We start from the raw sequence: 7,683 nt of genomic DNA on the forward strand, positions 1-7,683 counted from the left end.
CTTTAAAGGAAAACAACAAAATCTAGACATTCAATAGTGTAACACTCACAATATCTAGCATCCAATAAAAAATTACCAGGTATTCAAAGATGCAGGAAAAGGTGACCCAAACCAGGAGAAAAATTCAGTCAATAGGAATAGCTATAAATTACAGAGATGATGTAATTAGTAGTCAGAGATTTCAAAAAAAAATGTGGTAAATATGCTCATAGATATAAAGGAAAGCATGAACATAGAGAGGAGGGAGAGAAGATATAAAAATTAAGCAAATTAAGCTTCTAAAGCTGGAAAACATAATATCAGAAATAAAAAAATTTATCGAATGGGGTTTAATCATAGTGAAACACTGCACAGGGAAATATTAGGAAAATATTAAGACACAGCAATATATACTATCCAAAGTGGATCACAAAACAACAAAAAAAGACTGAAAATAGAGGAATCAATGCCTTATAAGACACTATCAAACTGCCTAATATAAAAGTAAAAGGAATGTCAGGAAGAGGGTACGTACAAAAAAATTTTTTTGAAGAAATGATAGCTAAATTTTTTCCAAATTTTATTGAAGTGGTAAGCCTACAGATGCAAGACTCTCAATGACTCCCAAGCAGGATAAACATAAAGAAAACCACACCAAAGCACATTATAATGAAATCCTAAAAATCAGTTTTAAAAGACAAATTTTGTAAAGCAAAGGACACATTAAATTTAATGAAGCAAAGATAAGAATACTGCAGACTTATAATCAGAAATAATACAAACCAGAAACAATAAAACAACAAACAAAGGACAGGCTGGTAAAAGGGAACAAACTTTTAGTTATAAAGCGAATAAAGTCTAAGGATTCAATGTGTAACATGGTGGCTGTGGTTGATAATACTATATCAAATAATTGAAATTTGCTGAGCGTATAACTTAAGTGTTCTCATCCTCCTCAAAAAAAGGTAAATATGTTAATTAACTCAAAGGGGGAAATCCTTTCACAATGTATTTGTATATCAAATCATCCCATTGTATAGTTACAAACATCTTACAATTTATTTGTCAATTATACTTCAATAAAGCTGGGGAAATTTTTCAGCATAAAAGCAGACTGGAAAAGAGGAACAATGAATGGGTGGGACAAACAGTAAATAAACAGCAAGATGGTAGACCTAAGCCAAATAATACTGGTAATTATATGTAATGTAATTGATGTAATCCCTCCAATTACAGGGCAAAGATTGCCATACTGAGCTTAAAAAGAAAAAAGTAATATCCAACTGTATTTTGCCTGCAATAAATAAATTTTAATGTAAGGATACCAATAGCTTAAAAGTAAAAGAATATGAAAAGATACAATATGATAACGATAACTAATAACGATAAAGCTAGAGTGACTATATTAATGTTAGGTGAAGTAGACTTTGAGACGAACAATATTACCAGGAATCAAGAGAGATATTTCATAATAATAAAAGGGTCAATTCATCAAGAAGACATAATCCTAAATGTCTATGCACTAATTTCAAAGCTTCAAAATATATGAAGCAAAACACAACAGTAAAAGATAAATAGACAAAGCTGCAATCATATCTGGAGACTTGACACTCCACTCAGTAATTAATAGAATAAGTAGACAGATAATCAGTAAAAATTTAGAATACTTGAAAAACACTAGCAACTGACTTGATTAAATTGACATTTATATAACACTACACCCAACAAAAGCGAAAGACATTCTTTTTCAGTACACAAAGAACAAGCACCAAGATAATCCATATCATGGCCTATAAAACAAGTCTCAATAAATTTGGAATGATTCAAAGCATATAGGATATGTTCTCTGATGACAACAGAATTAAATTAAAAATCAGTAACAAAAAGATATCTGGAAAAGCACTTAATATTTGGAAATTTAAAATCATGATTCTAAACAGCCCATGAGTCAAATAAAGTAGAAAGTAGTTAAACCAAATAATAATGAAAACATATATATTAAAATGTGTGGATGCATTGAAAGAAGATCTTAGAAGGAAATATATAGCTTTAATGACTATATTTTTTTTTTTAAAGGAAAGAGCTAAAATCAATTACCTTAAGAAGCTATAAGAAGAAGAGAAAATTTAATCCAAAGTAAGTAGAAGAAAGAAAATACTAAGTTTTAGGACAGAAATCAATGAAAATAAAACTGACAGTGGAGAAAAATTAATGAAAACAAAAAGCTAGTTCTTTGTAAATACTATAGAATTTTATTGATAAACTCCTGGCTAGACTTTCATAAAGAAAAAAGGAGAGAAAATCTGTTCAGATTCTAGCAGTGTTAAGGGTAGTAAAAGAATATTTTGAACAACTTTGTCAATAAGTTCAACGACTTATATGAAATACACAAATTCCTTGATAGACATAAATTACCAAAAGCAACAAAAGATGAAGTAGAAAATCTGAATAGCCCTGTATCTATTTAAAACCTTCCCATAAGAAAAATTGTCATTTTAGATGACTTTATTGTCAAATTATATCAAATATTTAAGGTAGAAATAATACCAATTCTACACAAAGTGTTTCAGGAAATAGCAAAGATGGAGCATTTTCCAATTCAGTTTACAAGGCCATCATAACCTTGATACCAAAACCAGACAGACATTATAAGAAAAGTACAGACCAGTAATCCTCATGAACATAGTTGTAAAAGTCCTAAACAAAATATTGGCAAATCTAACTCAACAATTTATAAAAATGATATGTTGTGACCAAGTGAGGTTTACCCAAAGATTGCAAAGTTAGTTTGATGTTTAGGATCAAAGTAATTCACTGTGTCGACAAAATAAAAGAGAAAAAGACATATGTTCATATCAATACATGCAAAAAAAGCATTAATAAAATTCCATATCCATGCATGATGAAAAACTCTAGCAAATAATAAATAGAAGGGAGCTTCCTTAACCTAATAAAAGGTATCTATGAAAATCCTAGAGCTAACCTCATACTTCATGATGAAAGACTCAAACTTTCCCCCACAAGACCAAGAAAAAGGCAGAGATGTTGCTCTCACCACTTCAGTTTAATATTGTTCTAGAAGTCCTGGTCAGTGAAGGTATGATGATTCTGAACAAACAAACAAACAAATAATAGAAAGTATACTGATTGGATACAAAGAAAAAATATCTTTATTTGTAGAAAACATGATTATAGTCATAAAAAAATCCTAAATAATTCTATAAAGCTGTAAAACATGAATTTAGCAATGTCGTGGAATACAAAATTAATATACAAAAATTAATTGTACTTCTGCTTACTAAGAACAAATGGAAAATAAAATTTAAAATACCATTTACAATAATATCAGAAAATGCAAAATACTTAGGCATAAATTTAACAAAATATGAGTGATATCTGTACACTGAAAACTATAAAAGCTTTCTAAGAAAAATTTTAAAAGATCTAAGTGGGGATATATATATACCATGTTCATGGATCAAAAGCCTCAATGCTGTTAAAATGGCAATGCTCCTCAAATTGATCTGTAGATTCAATGCAATTCTAACCAAACTCCCAGCAGGCTTTTTTTTTTTTAATAGAAATTGATAAGCTGATTCTAAGCTATAGGTAAATATTCAAAGGACCTAAAATAAAAATAATTCTAAAGAGAAGAAAAAAGTTTAGGATTTTATACCCTCCAATATCAAGACTTACTATAGAGCAATTTTTATCAAGTCAGATTGATATAAAACTACAGAAGAGAATAGAGATTTCATGAATAGAACCACTCAAATATAGTCAATTGATTTTCAACAAATGTGCCAAGGTAATTTAATAGGAAAATGACAGTCTTTTCAGCAAACGGTGCTGACCTGCTGGATATCCATATAGAACAAAAATGAATCTGTACTCTAACCACATACCACACATAAAATTAACTCTAAATGGATCATAAATACAAAGATAAAAACTCAAACTATAATAAAACTTCTAGAGAAAAACAGTTAAAAAATCTTTACTATCTCGAAGGAGGCAAAAATTACTTAAAACAAGAAAAATGCAAACCACATAAGAAAAATAAGGGTAAATTGGACCTTATTAAAATTTAAAATGCTTGCTTTTCAAAATACACTGCTAAGTAAATGAAAAATATTGAGCAAACATATTTGTAATACATATATCTGACAAAGATTTTATATCCAGAATATACAAAGAACTTTTACAACCTAAGAAGAAGATTTAAAAAATGGGCAAAAGATTTGAAACATTTAACAAAATGAGACATATGAATGACCAAAAGTACATGAAAACATGCTTAACAATATTAGTCATCAGGAAATACAATTTTAAATCACAACAAGATATCATTGTATATGCAACAGAATGGCTTAAAAAATATTAACTATACCTAATATTATCAAAGATCGGGATAATTAGAGTTCACACACATTGTTAGTAGGAATATAAAATGGTCTAATCGGTTAGGAAAACAGTTTGGCAGTTTCTTATCAAGTTAAATATACACTTACCCTTGTTCCAGCAATTTCATAGCTCAATATTTACCCACGAAAAATGATAATATCTGTCTACATAAAGATTTGTACGTGAACATTAATAGCAAGTTTATTCTTAATCGCTAAACACTAAAAACAACCTGAATTCTCATCAACAGATAAATCAATAATCAAATTGTATTATGTCGATATAATGGATTATTCAGCAATTAAAATGAATAAATTACTGATATATACAACAACATGGGTGAATCTCAAAAAAACATTATACTACATGAAAAAGAGTCAGGCACAAAAGAGTACATAGTGTGTGATTCCATTTATCTGAAATTCTAAGAAAGACAAAATTAATATATAATGATGTAAAACAGATCTATCATTGTGTAGGCTGGATGGAGCTTGGGAATATTGACTGCCAAAGGGCCTAAGGGCATTTTGCGGGGAGTGGTAATTGTGACTACGTGGGCATAGGCATTTGTCAAAACTTACCAAACTGTACACTTAAAACTTTTATTATATGTAAATTATATCCCAATTACATCTTTGATTTTTAAAAACAAAATATACTTATACACACTTATTTCGAATGTCCATAAAGAAACATTCAAAATTATAAAACAGTATTTTATCGGTGATACTCAAAATATTTAACAATTGAGAATTATAAACACCAACCAGTTAGAACAACCAGGTGCGCATGAACAATTGGTATAGCCAACGCATGTGAATGAGACAAGTATTAGCCCAGGAAAACAAACTTATCAATAGGTGGTGGGATTATTGATCTCTTTCTTCTTTTCGCTTATCTGTATTTTCTAATTGTCTGTCCATATTTTCAATCAGGTACTTTAAAATAAGAAAAAAATCTATATTTAATTATAAAAAAGAAAAATAGTACCCTGTTGCTATCACATCTCATACTGTTATAAAATTTTAATGGATCTCAAAACCTTAATGGAACTTTTAAATAATAGATATGAGAAATGGTATACTAAAACAGCATTGAATTAGAAGTTAAAAATGGATAATGCTATAAAAATATTTCCCATCTACTACAAAGAAAATAATGAGATGTATTTTAAACTATTTTACCATTTAAATATTTTAAAATGCCCTCCCTTTGCTCTTATTCCCACTAGATTTCCATGTAATTAATTATGTTTAAAAGAGAGACAATACCTTTTCTCAAATTGTCCAGGCTCTGAAATGCCATACAGCTCAAAATTCATTATATAGTATCTTTGAAAGGGTATCATGGCTTAGGTCAAACTTCAGAATCTGGCTGAGCAAACCAGGAAATCAAATGATAATTATCAACCCTGGAAAAACTTTATAGCAAAATTACAGCCCATGACAAGGAGAGCCGCTGCCATTTCCCCCTAGCATGACTACCTCCATTTCTATGGCTTACTGCAGCAACAAACCTTTGCTCTGAGCAGTTTCTTCAGAGGTAAGCACAATAAAAACCTGGCTATGAGAGCAGTCGCTGAGAAGCTATGATCAGTAAATGATGACCAGAGAAGTCCCTTTATCATGTCTCTCTCTATCAACAGAGAAACCATACCAGCTCCCCAGCAGCCCAGTCAAGAGTCAATGGCTGGTTTAGCAACATGACTCCTTTCCATAACTTTGAAAACCCCAGGGTAAAATGATGCTACTGTACAAGCTCCTAATGTTGCTTTACAGTGCAATTCAAATTTGTAATTTTAAAAGCACCTCAGCCCACTGTGAGATCACAGTTATCCTTAATGATTTGCAAATCTCAGTGTTTTTAACAGCTCATTTTTGTACTGTGGCTACAGTGGTAACACCTGCGCCTAAATAGTTATTGCTTATAACACCCAGGGCTGTCGAGATTGTGCAGCAAATAAGAGGCAGTGGCAGTATCTTCCACCTTTTCTAGCCTTAATTTACTTCTACTGCATTTGAACACAAGCGTATTGAGCCCACAGAGCTGCGGTGTCAGCTCCCAGAGCTCATACGATCTTGACTCATGGGACCTCTGTCATCAGCAGAGGTTGACCATCCTGCTCCAATTACATGAAGGAAAACAAGAAGATGACAGCTCGAGGGGTCTTTCTCTTTTAAAGCTCTGAGTTCTGAAGGTGAGGCAACTATCTCCAGATCACAATTATAAGAAATGTAGCATTTTAAATAAATATTCACCTCTAAGTTACATGACCAAATTCTGCTTCATCTGGACATGTTAGTGTCATCTACTTCCTAAATAATCATTAGAATCACCTTTATAGTTGATATAATAAAGCACCGTGTAACAACTTTTATTCTCTAATTTCAAAACATTAGGTATCTCTTATGTAATAACAACAATGGCAGATATGTATTTAAAAACTGCTGTGTCTGACATTGTTCTACACTTGCATTCATTAACTCATTTAATCCTCAAAACAGCTCATTATTATGATGAGTCAAGATGTGAACCAGCATCTGTCCCTGGAGTTTTTGCCATACTAGGATGGATCAAGAATCACAGGCCCCATTTCCTTAGAGAGGTGAATGTCTTACAAAGTTGCCCAAGGACTCAGAAGGAATCACTATACTTCAGAATATCCCTGAACAGATAGGAAAATTTCTTCAGGGTTTTATTTCTCCAGGTGTCATAAATGCCTTACCTTACCTGCAAGTGTCTTTTTTCTAAACAGAATATGGTTGGCTCTGAGGGAAGATAACATTGGTGATTTTCAAAAATGGAAATGGCCCCACTGTGATTCTTTAGGTTTAATGTGCTCTCAGCAAATTCTCTAGGGTCCATATCCTTCCTCCACACACCAGTGCAGTACACAAAGAGTCGATGATCACACCTCACCACAGAGTCGCCAGCTACACTGGACGTTGATTTCCATCTGTAATTCTCCCTCTGGGACCATCTGGGAGAAGCAGCAGAGGATAACACTGCCTGGTCCACTTCCCCAAGCTTTTAACCATTTTCACTTCCAATAGTCAGCACCTGTGATCTCTTTGTCCTTCTGAGGGCCCAGGATGCCAGACCCTGCTTTGCCGAAGGGCAGAGAGAACCAGCAGGATCTCTCCAGAGTAGTCCTTGACCAATAACTAACGGCGTGAGGGATGTAAATACCCGGATCCCTCAACCCTGAGAAATACTCTGAGACATGATTACATTGTCTCCAGAGCCCCCTGCAAGACCCACCCAAAGTCTCCCAGCATAGAACTTGACTTGATACTGCAC

This window comes from Pteropus alecto, unplaced genomic scaffold, assembly GCF_000325575.1.
Source record: "Pteropus alecto unplaced genomic scaffold, ASM32557v1 scaffold177, whole genome shotgun sequence".
NCBI lineage: Eukaryota > Metazoa > Chordata > Mammalia > Chiroptera > Pteropodidae > Pteropus > Pteropus alecto.